Source organism: Tupaia chinensis, unplaced genomic scaffold, assembly GCF_000334495.1.
Source record: "Tupaia chinensis unplaced genomic scaffold, TupChi_1.0 Scaffold000056_1, whole genome shotgun sequence".
Taxonomy (NCBI): domain Eukaryota; kingdom Metazoa; phylum Chordata; class Mammalia; order Scandentia; family Tupaiidae; genus Tupaia; species Tupaia belangeri.
Genome location: NW_006159514.1, coordinates 458,654 through 476,196, shown reverse-complemented (window position 1 = coordinate 476,196; position 17,543 = coordinate 458,654). Strand labels below are relative to the sequence as shown.

Below are 17,543 nucleotides of genomic sequence, written 5' to 3'. Positions count from 1 at the left end.
AGAGGAGAATGGAGGAGAAGGGATTGTGACGTGACCATACCCCCTGGGGGGTGATTTCTCGCTTTCTGTCTCTATGTCTCTGTCTTTCTGGAGGGTGCATGAGTCCTATAGCAAAAACCTCTCCAAAATTTTTTTTTAAAAAGGTCTCTTTTTCTAGATTATTTAATTTATTATTATTATTATTTTAAAATTTCAACAGAGAGAGACAGAGGGAAAGTGAGAAAGCAAGCTGCCAGGTTAAGAACTTGAATTGCAGTCAGCCATATTGGAATCCAGTGCCTTAATCAGCACACCACCAGCTGGCCCCTCAAGACAAATTATAAGGCTGTGATAAATCAAGATTGGTTCTAGTATAAAGAGAGTCTAGATAGAAGATATTGGAAAAGGAAAAACTGGAGCAGGAAAAATTTAGAGACTATTTGGGAGAGGATTGAAATAGCTTTGGGCTGCTAAAGAGGGACTATAGGGAGATCAGAAAGGTCCAATGGGGACTTTATTAATTTGTTTGCTGACTGTGCTATGTGACATAATTCTTCCTTGGGTGATAATCCTAAATCTTCAGTGAAGTTCTTAAGCTTAAGATGCTTGGGTTAGGGGGCCGGTAGGTGGCGTGGTGGTTAAGGTGCTGGACTCCCACATAGCTGACCATGGGTTGGGTCCCAGAACCTCTGGCTTGAAAATCATGCCAGGCACATGTGTTTATGTGCATGCTCAAAATTCCAGGAGGAGAATGGAGAAGAGATTACAGCGTGCCGCCCTCCCAGGGGGTAATTTCTCAATTTCCTTCTCTTCATCTCTCTCTCTCTGGCAAGTGCACACACCCTGTGGCAAAAACCTAAAAATAAATAAATAAATAAATAATGCTTGGGTTAAGTAAAACATTTGAAGAAATCCACAGAAGGTAGAATCAAGATGGCAGACTAATGAAAAAGAGGAGCTGTGGGACAAGGACTACCCAGAGGAGCTAGTGTGATCTAGAAGCCAATAAGTACGGTGTAGTAAGTATCAGTGAGAACAGGCATTTTACAAGTGTGGCGAGGCTTTTGAGTGTTCCAAGCTGTGGAAGTGAGGTTTAGATGATAGCCAGCCAGAACGCCATGCCTGGGTAAAGACTTTTTCTCATGGGAAAGAATTTTTTTTTTCTTTTTTTAAAAATATTTTATTTTATTTATTTATATTATTATTTAAATTTTTGCTATAGGGGACATGTATTCACCAGGGAGAGACAGAGAGAAAAGGGAAAGTGAGAAAGCAAGTCACCAGGTCCGGGATTTGTACTGCAGTTAGTCACATGGGAGTCTAGCACCTTAACCACCATGGCACCTGCTGACCCCAAAAGAGAGTTTCTGAATCTAGAGTTGGTACAGTGTAAACCCTATAAGGCATCGTTTTCTTATTCTCTGAGTTCTTAGGAAAGGTTTGTCCATAGAGTTGTGTAACCACCTTGGCAGCCCTTGTTGGCTGATTCAGAAAACTAGCATTTTTAGGCCACGCGCAGGGCAGAACTTTCCAGAACGCTCTGTCAGAAGCTGAGGAGCGGCAGTTGCCTGAGCTATGCACAGCTAGGCGCACCTTCCTGCTCCCTCAGGCCAGCCACAGCCAGCTCACCGACTGTAGAAAATGGTGAAAGAAATGACTTAACTCTCATGTTTTGGGGGTCAAACCCAATGCTACCCAGGAAGAACTGAAGAAGGCTGATAGGAAACAGGCCTTGAAGTACCACCCTGATAAGAATCCAAATGAAGGCGAGAAGTTTAAACAGATTTCTCAAGCTTATGAAGTTTTCTCTGATGCAAAGAAAAGGAAATTATGTGACAAAGGAGGAGAGCAGGCAATTAAAGAGGGTGGAGCAGGTGGTGGTTTTGGCTCCCCAATGGACATCTTTGATATGTTTTTTGGAGGAGGAGGAAGGATGCAGAGAGAAAGAAGAGGTAAAAATGTTGTACATCAGCTGTCAGTAACCTTAGAAGATTTATATAATGGTGCAACAAGAAAACTGGCCCTGCAAAAGAATGTGATTTGTGACAAATGTGAAGGCCGAGGTGGTAAGAAAGGAGCAGTAGAGTGCTGTCCAATTGCCGAGGTACTGGAATGCAAATAAGAATTCATCAGACAGGACCTGGGATGGCTCAGCAAATTCAGTCTATGCGTGGAGTGCCAAGGCCATGGAGAGCGGATCAGTCCTAAAGATAGATGTAAAAGTTGCAATGGAAGGAAGATAGTTCGAGAGAAAAAGATTCTAGAAGTTCATATTGACAAAGGCATGAAAGATGGCCAGAAGATAGCATTCCATGGAGGAGACCAAGAACTAGGACTGGAGCCAAGAGATGTTATCATTGTACTAGATCAGAAAGATTATGTGTTTTTACTCAACGAAGAGAAGGCCTTTTCATGTGTGTGGACATACAACTGGTTGAAGCATTGTGTGGCTTCCAGAAGCCAATTTCCACTCTTGACAACTGAACCATAGTCATCACCTCTCATCCGGGTCAGATTGTCAAGCATGGAGATATCAAATGTGTGTTAAATGAAGGCATGCCAATGTGCCAATGTATCGTAGACCATATGAAAAGGGTCGTCTAATCATTGCATTTAAGGTAAACTTCCCTGAGAATGGCTTTCTGTCTCCTGAGAAATTCTTGTTTTGTTTTGTTTTGTTTTTGGAGAGGTTTTCGCTATAGGGCGTGTGAGCTCACCAGACAGACAGAGAGAGACATAGAGACAGAAAGCGAGAAATCACCCCCCCAGGGGGGATGGTCACGTTGCAATCCCTTCTCCTCCATTCTCCTTTCGGGATCCTGGGCACGCACGCACACGCACCCGGCGTGAGTTTTTAAGCCACTGGGTCCAGAACGCGAACCGCAGTCGACTACGTGGGAGTCCAGTGACATAGCCATTACACTAACTGCTGGTTCCCACTGATAAACTCTCTTTATTGGAAAAACGTCTACCTGAAAGGAAGGAAGCAGAAGAAACTGATGAAATGGACCAGGTAGAACTGGTGGACTTTAATCCAAATCAGGAAAGATGGCGCCATTACAATGGAGAAGCATATGAGGATGATGAACATCATCCCCGAGGTGGTGTTCAGTGTCAGACCTCTTAAAGGGGCCAGTAAATAACACTGCTGGCATTTTATATGCAGTAGAGAATGAGTGAATCATAATATGCTCACTACTTGCTATTGTTTTTGTTTTAATATTCATCTATAGTGTTTTAAAAAGTTAAATGAAGAATAAATGCAAATATAAAATAACTAGCATTTTTAAAAAGGGTTTGGGAGTGTGAAGTTTGCAATATAATCTCCTAAATTATACATTGCCTCTTTTGAGTTCTTCAGCTAGTTCCCAAAACGATATTCCTTATTTTCCAAGCTCCTCACATAAAGAACCGTGAGAATGGATGGGGTTGGAACAGTGAAGCCACATTATCTGATGGGACTTCCAAAGGAATGCCTTCAGTCTTTTCCAATCCAAGGGACCAGAAAAAGTAAGATCTCTTATTCACATGGCCTGAATTAAACTGCATGTCTGGTTTGATTTTATCTAGATTTCCTTCCCTCCCCTCCCCTCCCCTCCTCTCTCCTCCCCTCCCCTCCTCTCCTCTCTCTTCCCCTTCCCTTCCCTTCTCTCCTTCCTTCTCTTCTCTCTCTCTCTTTTGTTCTTTTTCTTTAGATTTTTGCCATAGGGTGTGCACTTGCTAGAGAAAGACAGAGAGGGGAAGTGAGAAATCACCCCCAGGGGGATGGCCACACCACAATCCCTTCTCCTCTCAGGATTTTGGGCATCCACGCCCATATGGCTGGCATGTTTTTCAAGTCACCACGTTCAGGACTCGAACTGCAGAGTTAGCCATGTGGGATCAAGTGCCTTAACCACCACAGCACCTACTAGCCCCTCAGTTTTGCATTTTGAACCATTCACAAAGTCCTTTTCATCCGGGTTTCCCAAATAGTTAAAATAGTTAATGAGGAAAGTAGAGAGCTTTTACTGCTTCTTAATACCCGACACCCACGTCCCTTTCTTCACTAGTGGCGCCCTGATTTCCCTCTGAGTAGTCACCCTTCACTCTAGGTAAAGTTGACTCTTCTTCAGTAGGGCATGACACTGGGCCCAAAGACAACCAGAACCATCACATTCCTTGACTTTTCTGATCAGTTCCATGTTGAACACAGAGCCTAACTTGGGCCAGTCAGAATGAATCTCATAACACTTTTTTTCAAAGAATTATTTATTTAATTTTATTTATTATTATTAATATTTTAAAATTTGCTATAGGGCATGTGTACTTACCAGAAAGAGAGACAGAGAAAGACAGAGAGAGAGAGAGAGAGAGAGAGTAGAGAGAGAGAGAGAGAGAGAATGAGAAAGCAAGCCACCAGGTCATGTGGGAATACAGTACTTTACCCACCATGCCACCTGCTGACTCATGAATCTCATAATTTTGTAGCAAAGGCTTCCTTCTAAGCCAAGCTAAATCCAGAAGCATTGTCAATAATATTATTACTCCCAAGTTAAAGTCTGGTTTTATATTACCTCAAAACAAAATAACTCTAGATGAAACAACCTTATCTCATCCTCTAGACCCTAGGCCCCTCTGAATTCCTGGTGTTTGTTGTTAAAGTTGCAAAACTATTGTTTCAGTCTCAGGATAAGCTGAATGCAATAACAAATGTTTCCAAAAGTCAGTGGCTTCCCACAGTAAACCATGTGAAGCTCCAGTGACATTCCTGTTTGGTAGGCAGATTTCCATGTGGTCATTCCGGGATCTGGGCTCCTTCAGTCTTCTGGAGCTGGCCTTCCCTTCAGCCTCAGAGGCTTCTTCGTTCATCAGGAGGATGGGGAAGGAGAACAGAGATGCACATGTGGGAGATCTTAATAGGCCTGGATGGGGAACACATTTCATCTGTCACAGCACCACTTTGCTGAGAACTCAATTACATGACACACCCAGCTGTAGAGGAGACTGGAAAAGGTGCTCTAGCTTGTGCTTCAAGAGGTAGAGAAACTAGACTCAAACCCCAAGATTCAAAGTATAGTCATCATTTGCTATTTAGCCCTCTTTTATTCAGCTGACCACCAGGTCCTGTTAGTTTTTATTTTACAAGCTCTCACTCATCTCTTCTTTCTCTCTCATGGTCTCATTTTCTTGTTGTTGTTTTCTTTCTTCTTTTTTTTTTTTTTTTTTTGCCATAGGGTGCATATGTATGCTAGAGAGAGCAGAGAAAGCAAAGAGAGGAGGAAAGTGAGAAATGATAGCCCCCGCACCCCGGGAGGATGGCCACACCACAATCCCTTCTTCATTCTCTTCTCAAGACTTTGGGCATGCATGCACACTCACCCGGTGTCATTTTCAAGTCACCAGATCTGGGACTCGAATTGCAGTTGTTCATGTGGGACCTTAACCACCATACCACCTGCTGGCCCCCTCTATCACATTCTTAATCCAGCTCCAACTCTTTCCTCTGCTTCAACCCATTCTGCATTCTCCTCTGCCAGACCCTTCAAGGACAGCTGCTGCCTTCTCCAGCTTTGTATTCTCAATTGCCCACAGGCGTCTCGTAAGCATCAAGAAATGTTTGCTTCCTGAAAACCTGACAGACTAATCTTCTTTAAACACCAATTTTAGCATGTCATTCCCTTGCTCAGAAATCTTCAGGAGATCTTGTGGTTTACTTCCCAACCTGACATTTGCCTGCCCACTTTTAATGGCTGTGTTCTTGCTTCGTCCTACCCAACAGCCGTCGCCTCTGCTCCCAGGCTCAGCTGTGGCTCACGTGGGTCCTGTGTCCTGGAAGCCTGGGCTTATCATCATGCCTTTCTTCAAAGTTTCTCCTTCCTTCCCTCTGTCCTCTGTCTTTCTAAATAGCATCTTTCCTCAAGGTCTGCCCAAGTCCTAGCTTTCCCTTTCTACCCCTGCCCTCCATGACTAAGCCCTCCTCTGGACGCAGGCGGCCTGTGTTGGTGGTAACCAAGTTATCTGTGTCCGGCTTCTCAGAGAGCCTCGACTGCAAAAGGCATGCCTTGCAGTTAGGCACGTTGGCCCCAAATGCGCGGCATGAAAAGGAAACCACAAGACTTGCTCCAAGTGCAGGAAGAGCAGAGAGTTCTTTAGCATGGCAACTCCTGTCCCAGTGTCTCCTTTCTGCCCTTTGAGGAGTAGAGTTTGGAAACAATGATCCAATCCAATATCTTCATTTTACATATGAGACAATGGAGGTACTCAGGGGTATGTTTGCCTGTGACTATAGCTGGTTGGTGACAGAAAATGAGAACACAAACCTCCTCATGCTTAATGTTGGAATTAAAAAAAATTTTTTTTAACTTTATTTAATTAATTAATTAATTTTAATTTGACCAGAAAGGGACAGAATGGGCAGGGGTGGTGGTGGGGGAGTGAAGAAAGCAAGCTGCCAGGTCCAGGACTTAACCGCAGTCAGCCATGTGGGAGTCCAGCGCCCTTAAGCACCACGCCACCTCCCAGTCCCATTCATTTTCAATTTTATTTGTTGTTATTGTTCTCAATTTGACCAGAGAGAAACAGAGTGGGCAGGGAAGCCTGCCTCCAGGCCCAGGACCTGAATTGCAGTCAGCCATGTGGGAGTCCAGCGCCTTAACCACCATACCACCAGCTGACCCCAGTGCTGGTATTCTTTCCCGCCATCTGCCTTCTCTATATCCGATCTTCCTTTGGTCTCTGGTACTCCTGCGTAAGAGATAATGAATTGTAGGGCAGAACTTGCCTGGTAGGCTTCCCTATGGTTGAAATTTATATTGGGTTGTTGGAAAAGTCATGGTGCATTTTTGCCTAGAAAAGCAGAAAAAATACATCAGATAATAACCCAGATAATAGTAAACGCTCCATTTATACTTGCTGACTTGAATTCCATTTTGTATCAGAGCACTTGAAATCTAGAGAAATGATCCAGGAGCTGTGACCAACACTATGAACCCGTTACATATTCATATTGACAAAGATCGGAATGGAACACAGAAAAGGATGTAATTTCATCTGACAACCGGCAGGACTACGAGTGAGTTTCTTTCATCTGTGGCAGATGGGAGGATGACGAGCTAATGAAATTAACTGGGGCCCAGATATCGTCTATGCTACTTTTAACGCGTTCTACCTTCTCCTGCTCTAATTTTTACTGATTTCAATATCCGATTTTCTTTGAAGGGCCCCCTCTAATCTTTCTCTTTTCCTTTCAAAGCCACCTCAGGCATTTGAAAGTCTAATTTACACTGGAAATTTACTATTAATCACATCAGTGAAATAAAACCTGTAATTATTGATACCATCATTTTAAACATGGCGGAGCACTTACAGAATCATGGACCTTGCCTGAAGGATCATGCCGTGCACACTCCCTGTCGACCGGTGGCATGGATACGTTCCTTTAAATAAGATGACTGAAGGTGGAGAATTCTTCAGTTATGTTCAATAATATGTAAGACCATTTTTCAGAAAGAAAGCTTCCCCAAAGGACAGTGAACAAAGGCGGGAAGGAGGCTGCTGTGAAGAAAGGCTTGAAAGTGACATGGGGTGGGCGAGGTTTGTGGCTGGCAGCAGGCCACGCTGAAGCCACAGGTATGAAGACGCTGGCAGCTCAGAGATGCCATCCTTAGAAAGAGGATTCTGTGACTTTTCTTCACTAGAATCAGGGACAAGGACCTGGAGCTACATGTATGAGGGAGAGATTGGTCTGCTATTTGTTTCTCAACTCTTACGGCCTCAGGACAGGTTTGAAGAGCCATATCATAAGGAAAGCATGCCAGAACAACTTTCAGCTGGTGCAGAAAGAGGAAGTAATGTGCTGTTTTCAAACAGTCTAACTGAAGGAGGAACCCGCAGTTGGTGTAATGGATATATCGCTGGACTCCCATGTAGTTGATCACAGTTCAAGTCCTGGACCTACTGGCTTAAACTCATGCCAGGTGTGTGTGCGTGTGTGCCCAAGACCCCGAGGAGAGAATGGAGGAGATGGTATTGCAGCATGGCCATCCCTCCTGGGGGGTGATTTCTCACTTTCTGTCTCTCTCTCTCTGTCTTTCTGGCGAGTGCAAGCGCCCTATAGCAAAAAAACCTCTCTCAAAAAAAATTCTAACTGAAGGAAACAAGAGTCATCCATAAGAACTTTTTATGGGCCTTGTTTGGAATTTTGTCGTATTGACCTGGGGTGGGACCAGGGTTGCTCCATAAATCAAGCAGTCTGTGTACTGCACCATGGGCCAGGTTGAGGTAGGGAGTCGAGATTAGACTCTAGCCTGGCTCTATTCACTGGGCTCTGCACTGGTATGAGGCTGTCTCAGTCTGAAGGAAGGGCAGTTGTTCCCAACTTACCTAAAGCCAAGTGCCCACAAGATAGGCCCTTTCCTAGCTTGCACAAAGGCACTGAGTAAGCTCGCAGTCATGGACCAGGGTTGAACATCTGACCTAAGCTCACTCAAACCATTGGCCAACTATGACCTATATGGCCTGCTCCAAAAGGCTAAGCAGGCCGGTAAGATGTTCTTACTTGGAACTTTGAAGACCAAAACACTGAAAGAAGTGGATAGACAGTAGAAAGGGGAAAAAGTGAGAGAAAGGATCCTGGCTGTCATTCCAGTACCTGAGCCTGACAAGTCCTGGGTATATTGCTGAAGTTAGAAGCCAGCAAAACTGTGAGTGACCAGGGGAGGCCAACTGTGGAGATGGATGAAGAAACAGACACATGGACGATCATAATGAGAGAAGGAAGCCTGATACCTCTGCTAATGTCTCTAAATGTGCCTTAAATCCAGAATACCTGAAACTCTAGTCCCCAGGACGACAGACTGTATCAGGACTTGAATGATCAGGTCCTGTAACATCCCTGTTTCATTTCTTGCCTCTTACTTCTTCTTTTTTGTTTTTTTTTAAGAATTTTTACATTTTTTATTTTATTTATTACTATCATTATTATTAATTTGCTATAGGACATATGCATTCACCAGAGAGAGAGAGAGAGAATGAGAGAGAGAAAGTGAGAAAGCAAGCCGCCAGGTTCAGGACTCAAATTGCAGATGGCCATGTGGGAGCCCAGCATCCCAACCACCACACCTGCTGGCCCCTCCTCTTACTTATTCTTAGAGGAACTCTGCTCCCTCCTCCCGCTACCCACTGAGGATCAGGCTGAGTAGATCTCTGTTCTTTCCACCCCAACAGAATGACCATGGTCCAGTTAATACCTCATGAATTGAACTACAGTAAGATCTGTAAACACCATAGGGATTTAAAAAGAGAAACAGCAATAATGCAAGTGGTGTGGCCAAGCAAGTCTTTTTGAAGGAGTTTTAAGGTGGGGAAAGGGGAGGGGATAGACAGTCCAGGCCTGAGGCTGGGCATGGGAAATTATCCTGGTCCATGCTAAGGAAAAGGCCGATTAGAGAGCAGTAATTTGGGGTTGCATTGAAACAGTGAAGCGTGGGGGTCCTCTCGTGACTTTTCTGCCTGCCAACTCCCCTCTAGTCTCTCTGAGTCATCTTTTGGATTAGCCTGACCCCCAAACTTGAGAACGACAAAGAATGCCTACTAAAGAAATCACGTTATGCCACGGAAGATGGAACGGTAAAATTGGGCTGTAATAATCCCACAGACAGAATAAATGTTGTAGTGGATTATTATGTTGTCTAAAAACAGTCTTTGTGAATAGTGAATGACACTTGTGAAATTTTCAGCTATTTACTTTGCAGTGCTTCATTTCCATCCTATTTGGAGTGATGGTTTCTCTTTTCTAATGCCTGCCCTCTCTCTTCATCTTGGCAGTGGGAAATAACCTGACAGGGTGCATTGAGGAACTCTCTCAGGAGCTCAATATTCTCCAGAATCCTGGAAAATTCCACTTCTTCGATTGCATTTGAGTGTGTGTGTGCGTGTGTGTGAGAGAGAGAGAAACAGAGAGACAGAGGGAAACAGAGAGACACAGAGACACACACAGAGAGAGAGACTGAATGGGAACTACAAAGAGAGACCGGGCAGCCCTGGCAGGCTGCCATGGAGACAGACATTTGTGAAGAGGCATTTGTGAAGGAGGAGCCTCGGGGCGGGGGGGGGGGGCATAAATATTTAAAGCTAAAGCAAAACCCTTTAACATGCTTCAGCTTTGTATAACAGAACAAACCTAAATGTGCTTATGCAGCCTTCTGAAATAGAAACTTTTATAGCATTTTAAATTTAATTTTTAGCATTTTATGTTGAAAAATAGGTCACACACTCATGGTACAACATTTAATATTTACAAGTGTATTTGTAGTGAAAATTAAATTACTTTTTCACTCCTAAGTCCAGCCCATCAGGATCTTTTCTGGAGACTTTTTTTTTCATTTGACTTCCAAAAATGGTCTGTGCACCCACCAACTTGTGTGTTTTTTGTTTGTTTGTTTGTTTTCTTCTTTTAAATACAAATGACAGTATGCTATGTACATCATTCCATATTTACATTTTTTAGTACTTAATATATGTTTTGGAGGTAATTCCAGGATTTATAATGCTGCCTTAGTTTTATTAAAAACATTTATTTAATTTTATTTATTATCATTATTATTTTTAAATTTGCTAAAGCATGTATGCTCACCAGAGAGAGACAGAAAGTGAGAAAGCAAGCCTCCAGGTCCGGGACTCAAACCCTAGCACCTTAACCACCACGCCCCCTGCTGGCCCCAGTGTTGCCTTGGTTTTGAACAGCTACACGGTATTCCATTTTATTAATGTGCCATCATCTGTTTAACAATATGTTGAAGCCCTGACCCCTAGTTCTTCAGAATGTGACTGCATTTGGAGGTAGGTCTTTAATGAGGTAATTAAGGTTAAGTGAGCTCATTAGAGCCCTAGTCCAATATGACTAGTGTCCTTATAAGAAGATATTAGGACACAAACACACACACAGAGTGAAAACCACAAGAAGACGTCTGAAAAAAAAAATGTCCATCTATACACCAAAAAACGAGGTCTCCACATAGTGGAAGAATCTGTCCCCAAACCCGTAAGAAGACTGGCTGATTGTGACTTCAGAGCACTGTTGAGTTTGCCTTGAGTGACGCTTCAATGCAAAAATCTTGCAGGTGCACTTCGAGACATTTAAGAACACGCTACATTACTGCTTTGGTCTGCTTTGGCATGACTGTGTGTCTATCTGAGAGCTGTTTTTATTAAAACATAGTACTGTGATGTTTTATCATAGGAAGAGATATAAAACTTCTACCCATTGTTGAGAATAGTGGGCCACTGATAACAGGTGTTCTAGTTATCAGATTGCATGGACTCATTCTGCATCTCTGGCCTGAAGTTGCACTGCAGAATTGAAATTTGAACTTCAGCCTGTTTCACTTCAAAGTGGCTGTTCTCAACCACCCTGTTTTACTGCCTGATGATAGAAATGACTGAAGACACCTCTGATTGTTTGGTCCGGGGTGCTGTTGCATAAAATGAAAGCAAAACAAAAAGTGCTGTAAAGGAAGGGTTGTAAAATTGGAGTTTCTGTAGCTGGGTGTCTGGGTCTAAAGGGACCCATGATGAGTTTCGGGTTTCCAGGAATCCCTGAAACTTATATACAGTACTTTGGAGGTACGTTGATACATGGAGTTGCTTTTTCATGATCAGAGTCCATAGTCTTTTTTCTTTTTTTTTTTTGGAGAGGTTTTTGCTATAGGGCGCGTGCGCTTGCCAGACAGACAGAGAGAGACATAGAGACAGAAAGTGAGAAATCACCCCCCAGGGGAGATGGCCACGCCGCAATCCCTTCTCCTCCATTCTCCTCTCGGGATCTTGGGCACGCACGCACACGCACCCGGTGTGAGTTTTAAGCCACCAGATCCGGGACGCGAACAGTGGTCGACTACGTGGGAGTCCAGCGACATAGCCATTACGCTAACTGCTGGTTCCCCAGAGTCCATAGTCTTTCACACATAGTCTCAAAAGGGAGTTTGTGACCCCACTGCACAGAATCATTTAGTGCTGTCTTAGAAACATGGACATTTCCCCAGAAACTGGCTCATGAATTTTTTAAAACAATTTGCAGTTAGAAGTAAATGGAGGGGGCAGCAGGTGGTGTGGAGGTTAAGGGAACTGCACTCCCACATGGCTGACCATGGTTTGAGTCCTGGACCTGGCGGCTTGCTTTCTCACTTTCCTTCTCCCTCTCTTTCTCTCTGGTGAAATTAAAATAAGTAAATAAATAAATAAAGCTAAATAAAATAATAAATACAGAGAAGTAAATGGAAACGATCATTCTTCTCATTTTGTTTTATAAGGAATGGAAGTACCGAGAGGTTAAGATGATTCCTGATTGAGAATCCTGATTCACAAATCTCAGCTTTGAAGCTTTTCTGGAAGAAACCCTCCGCCCAGGTCATTCATCTCTGCTTGTAATCCTTGATTACATTCACTGCCTTCTAACTCTCCTGGAAAATTCTTCCCATTTTTCTGCTTCTGTGGTTTCTGCTTGTGCCACTTGCTATGGCTGGAAGATTTTCAGTCCTACCCACCCTGCGGAGCCCAGCCTGGCATCCTCTGAGCAACTGTTTTAGCTCCGCCGTGGCAAGTGCTCTTCTCTGACTCCATAGCAGGAAGGTGCTTGCATTATAGAAGTCAGCAGGGCTTTAACCTCGAATCTGTCTCAGGTTCTCGTCTTTAACCATCAGCTGCACTTGTGTCTGTAACCTGTTTCCACCAGACCTCCCCAACTGGGGCTGTCACAGGAAAGTAACACGTATTTCCCAGCTGTCCTTACCTGCTGAGGCAGGTCCTTCTGTCCCCCTTGAAATCACTCTGATTGTTTCCGAGAGTCTCCAGGGTGGCTCTGGGTGGCCTGAACACGGTTCCTTTTTCTTTGCCATCACTGCGACCAGTGGCAAGGGCTCCTGCTGAGGCCCAGATGTTTCTGGAACTTGCTATAGCTGATGCCTGCCCAGGCCCAGCTGTACCAGGGCCACGCTGAGCTGAAACTGCTCTATTCGTTCTACTCATTTTGTGGATTTCCCTCAAAGGGGCCTGGATTGGCCCCTCAGTTGAGCTGGGGAGATCACCTGATTCTCAGGTCTGCGTTCTTTGTTTCATGGGTCCAGAACAGTGGGACGTTGCTCTCAGTGGCTTACAAGACAAAAACTAACTTTTTTTTATTTTTAATTTTCTTTCTTTCTTCCATGAGCAACAGAGAGAGAGAGAGAGAGAGAGAGAGAGAGAGAGGAGAGAAGATACCAGAAACTTTCCTGTGTGGGATTGCCTTGAACAGCATCATGCTTCACCACTATGCTACTGTCTCTATGCCCCTTTTAAATTTTTTCAAGAGATTTTTTTTTTTGCTATAGGGTGCATGTGTTCACTGGAGAGAAAGAGAAACAAAAAGTGAGGAATCACCCCATGGGGGATGGCCACACTGCAATCCCTTCTCCTCCACTCTCCTCTTGGGATTTAGGACACACACGCACATGCGTCTAGTGTGGGTTTTAAGCCATCAGGTCCAGGACTGGAACCATGGTTGACCACATGGGAGTCCAGTGACATAACCATTAAGCCATCTGCTGGTCCTTCCCCTTTTAAATATTTTTAAAAAAGTGTTATTTATTTATTGGGTCATTGGAAAAGTCATGATATATTTTTCTATACAAAAATGCATCATGACTTTTTTTACGGCCTGGTATTTCTTCCATGAGTGAGTGTTCGTGAGAGAGAACTTACAAGGTTTTAAGTTCAACAGCTCTTCCAATTTATCTGTTGTCCCCTCTCCCTAGAATACTCTGGGGGTGGTCCGTGGGGCCTGTGCCCTCTGATACCAGGATCCCATCACGGGGCCAAGTTATATTTTCTTGGCTCCTTTTCTTAAGCTGTACTCTTTTCTAGGAGCAGCTCAGTAATAGCATTCTGCAGGCAGGCACTGGTACAGGCATTGTCCTCATTACCCCAGAGAAACCCTGAAATAACCTTACGAAGTCAGTACTTCTGTGTCCAGAGAAGGAAACGGAAGCCCAGAGAGCTGGCATAACTTGCTAAGGTGGCCCAGTACCTGTGGTAGAAGTAGGCATCCTGGTGCCCAACCTTGTGCTCCTTCCTCACGCTGGTAGCTCTCCCACTTACCCAATGTATTCCTTCCTCCATATGAAGTCATCCAAGCCCAACATGTGAACAAATGTGGCCGGAGCTGCTCTGGATGAGAACATGGTGAACGTGGCCATTTGTACAGCTCAGCCACCCTTTCTTCGAAGGCAGCTGGGCTCTGAGTTTTATCCCTCTGAGGAGGGAGGTCTGCAGCACTCCCCAGAGCACCCAGGCTCACTGGGCATGCAGAAGAGCTCACCCGCTGTTAGGTTAAAGGGGGCATTTCCCACGCAGAAGTGATGCAAGTTCACCCTCACGCAGACCTGCAAGAACCCCAGTTTCATCGGGTACAATTTATTCTTTCTCGCTCTCTCCTTCCACTTCTCTTGAGCTCTGTGCACAGGGTCTCTTCCTCCTCCCTCTCCCTCTTCCCCTCCAGTTCCTTTCATCCTGGGAGGTGATCACCACAGGCCTTGCAGGAGTGGTCAAGCGAGCTGGGGAAAGGATCAGAGCCCCAAGGCTGCTCTAGATGGTGTTTGTTCAGTCTCACCCACTCTCCCTCTGAGCTTCAGGTTTTCCATTCAAGCTCATGAAAGCCCCACCCGGAGCATTCCAGTCAAATTCTCTGTAGCTGAGCCAGAGTTTGTAGACAGCTGTAGAAAAAATGTGCTGAAGAAGCAAGACCTCCATGCTGTCATCTGTTGGGACTCTCCCCCACGGCCTCCACAGGGCTTAGCACTACCGGGTGCTGAGGTGATCAGCCCCGCGTGGTGCAAAATGTGAGCAGAGTGCACAGCAACAAAAGCCCCACATCCTCTCCTTCACTCCCTCTGCAGTTGGGAATGATTACGGAATGAACGGCCATCAGGATTACAGGATATGCTAGTCGGTGTGCGAGAGGAATGTATGGGCCATTTAACATGACTCATTAGATTTCAACCTGATAAAGGGATGTCTCGGCCCTTCCTGGATATGTGTTAAGAGAAGCTCAACTCTAGAAAACCCTCCCCGAATGCCACAGAAAGAAAACTCTGGACTGTTCATGTTTTCCAGGCAGGGAGAAACAAGGCTATTAAAGAAGACCTCGATTCCAAAATGACACTTAGAGACACCTCCAAGTGTTGCAAGTGCAGATTCTGGATCTGGATTAAAATGGTGTTAGATAAGCAAGAGGCCACTGGCCTGAGGGCATCTCTGTACTTCGAGTTCCTAAATAAAGAACTGCAGCCTAGTTTAGTATGTAACCAAACTAAAAACCTAGTTTAGGAGTATAGTGAGTATTAAGTGTTGACCAATCACAAGGAGTTGGGCTTTAGCCAATCTCAGGCTGCGTACTGATCATATATGTCAACTAAGGAAACACGGAGCTGCAACCAATCAGCTGTTGCTATACTTCACCTCTGTGTCCCACCTATAAATACTGCCCCGGGGCCAGCCAGTGGCATGGTGGTTAAGGCAGCGGGATTCCATATGGCCAACGGCGCAGTTGGAGTCCTAGACCTGCAGCTTGAAAAACAGGCGTGTATCTGTGTGCCCAAAAATCCCGGGAGGAGAGTAGAGAAGGGATAGTGGTGTGGCCATCCCCCCCAGGGGATGCTATCTCTCCTTCTCACTCTTCTGTCTCTGGGGAGCACATAGGTCCTGTAGCAAAATAAATAAATACTCACTGCCCGTATGGCAGAGTGGAGCTTTCTGGACCACTTCTGGTCCTAGGTGCTACCTGATTCATGAAAAAGTGTTCATTCAAAGAGGAAAGATGGCATCTGGCGGCGGGGAACTCGGGGTCGTATTCGACCACCATGCCCAAAAGGCCGCATGCGACACTCGGGCCAAATATTGGGAGGGACGACAGCCTCGCACTGCCAAGGTATATACAATCAATTTGGAATCTCGGTACTTACTAATACAAGGAGTTCCTGCAGTGGGAGCCAAAGGAGTCGAGCGGTTTGCTCTCTACGGTCCAATTGAACAGTATAAACCTCTAGATGAATACCCAGAGGAAGACTTTACGGAAGTTTATCTTATTAAATTTGTGAACTTACAAAGTGCAAGGACAGCCAAGAAAAAAATGGATGAACAGAGTTTCTTCGGTGGATTACTTCATGTATGCTATGCTCCGGAATTTGAGACAGTTGAAGAAACTAGAAAAAAACTACAAGAAAGGAAGGCTTATATAGCAAGAAGTACTAAAAATAAAGACTATTACATGACCAAGAAGAAACTGACTCCAGAACATAAGGACATGAAAGATTTTAGACCAGACTTTTACTCAGAGATGTCTGGATTTTGTGCAGCCACACTGAACACTTCAACTTGGAACTCAAATCCTTCTCTCCCTTATTCTTGTGAATTGCCTTTATGTTATTTCTCCTCACAATCTACATGTTCATCTGGGGAGCATGTGGACGGACCATCAAACTTCTCTAAGGATGATAGACACCATGATGACACAGTAGAACAATGTAACCACAACTCTCTGCAGAAAATACAGATGAACACTTTAAAAAGTCATGTGGCCTCTTCTGCCACACAAAAGCCTATTCCTTCATCAGAGGCGGTTGGCAGATTTATGCCTAGGACAACACAACTGCAAGAGCGGAAAAGAAGAAGAGAAGATGATCGTAAACTCGGAGCTGTAGAAACGGGCTTTAGTGGTAATGAGGTTATGACTGGGCCTCTGTTACCAGACACACCTAGAGTGGATATGCATGATGACTCGTTGAATACAACAGCAAATTTAATTAGAAATAAACTTAAGGAGGTAAGTTCATCTGCGCCAAAGCCTCCAGAGGACAAGGTGGAAGATGTACCTGCAAGTCGTCCATTCAAACAAAGAAGAATATAGATTGCCGGCAGCCAACTAATGTTTTCTAAAGAAAATATTTATTTTTATTTTTTAGACTGTTGTTTTAATTCTTCAAGAGATTTTACTGCTTGTATTTTTAAATGTGCATTCCCTCTTTGTAGTTTTATTCAAGATATTTATCTAAAACAGTTTCATCTTATTTTGATTCAGAGTTAGTATTGTATTATAGAAATCATTCCCATCTCATAACATTGCCTCTCACAGCGCAATAGTTTATGTAAACTAACTGAAGCAAATACAGAAACGTCACAAGATAAATAAAAGTGGGCAGCCAGGATCTGTTTTGGATTTTAATACAAGTACTGAGTGATTCCCATTCAAAACCTAGAAGTCATGATGTTTCTGAATGCCAGGGCTTCAAAATTAAGACAATTCTGTAAAATGAAAAGTTAATAAACTATTAGGACAAAGCTGAAAAAAAAAAAAAAGTCTTCGTTCAAATAAACTCTGTTCTATGTCATTTGTCAAAAGTTTTCGGGAACCAGCAGTTAGCGTAATGGCTATGTCGCTGGACTCCCACGTAGTCGACCGCTGTTCGTGTCCTGGACCCGGTGGCTTAAAACTCACGCCGGGCGCGTGTGCGTGCGTGCCCAAGATCCCGAGAGGAGAATGGAGGAGAAGGGAT

The 17,543-nt window shown here is 44.2% G+C and overlaps 2 pseudogenes; both read left to right on the top strand.

Annotated features, from left to right (window-relative positions):
• The first annotated feature begins 1,654 nt into the window (after positions 1–1,654).
• Positions 1,655–3,109, top strand: LOC102500907 (dnaJ homolog subfamily A member 1 pseudogene; annotated as a pseudogene).
• A 12,699-nt stretch (positions 3,110–15,808) lies between these two features.
• Positions 15,809–16,897, top strand: LOC102479766 (RNA-binding protein 48 pseudogene; annotated as a pseudogene).
• Positions 16,898–17,543: the final 646 nt, after the last annotated feature.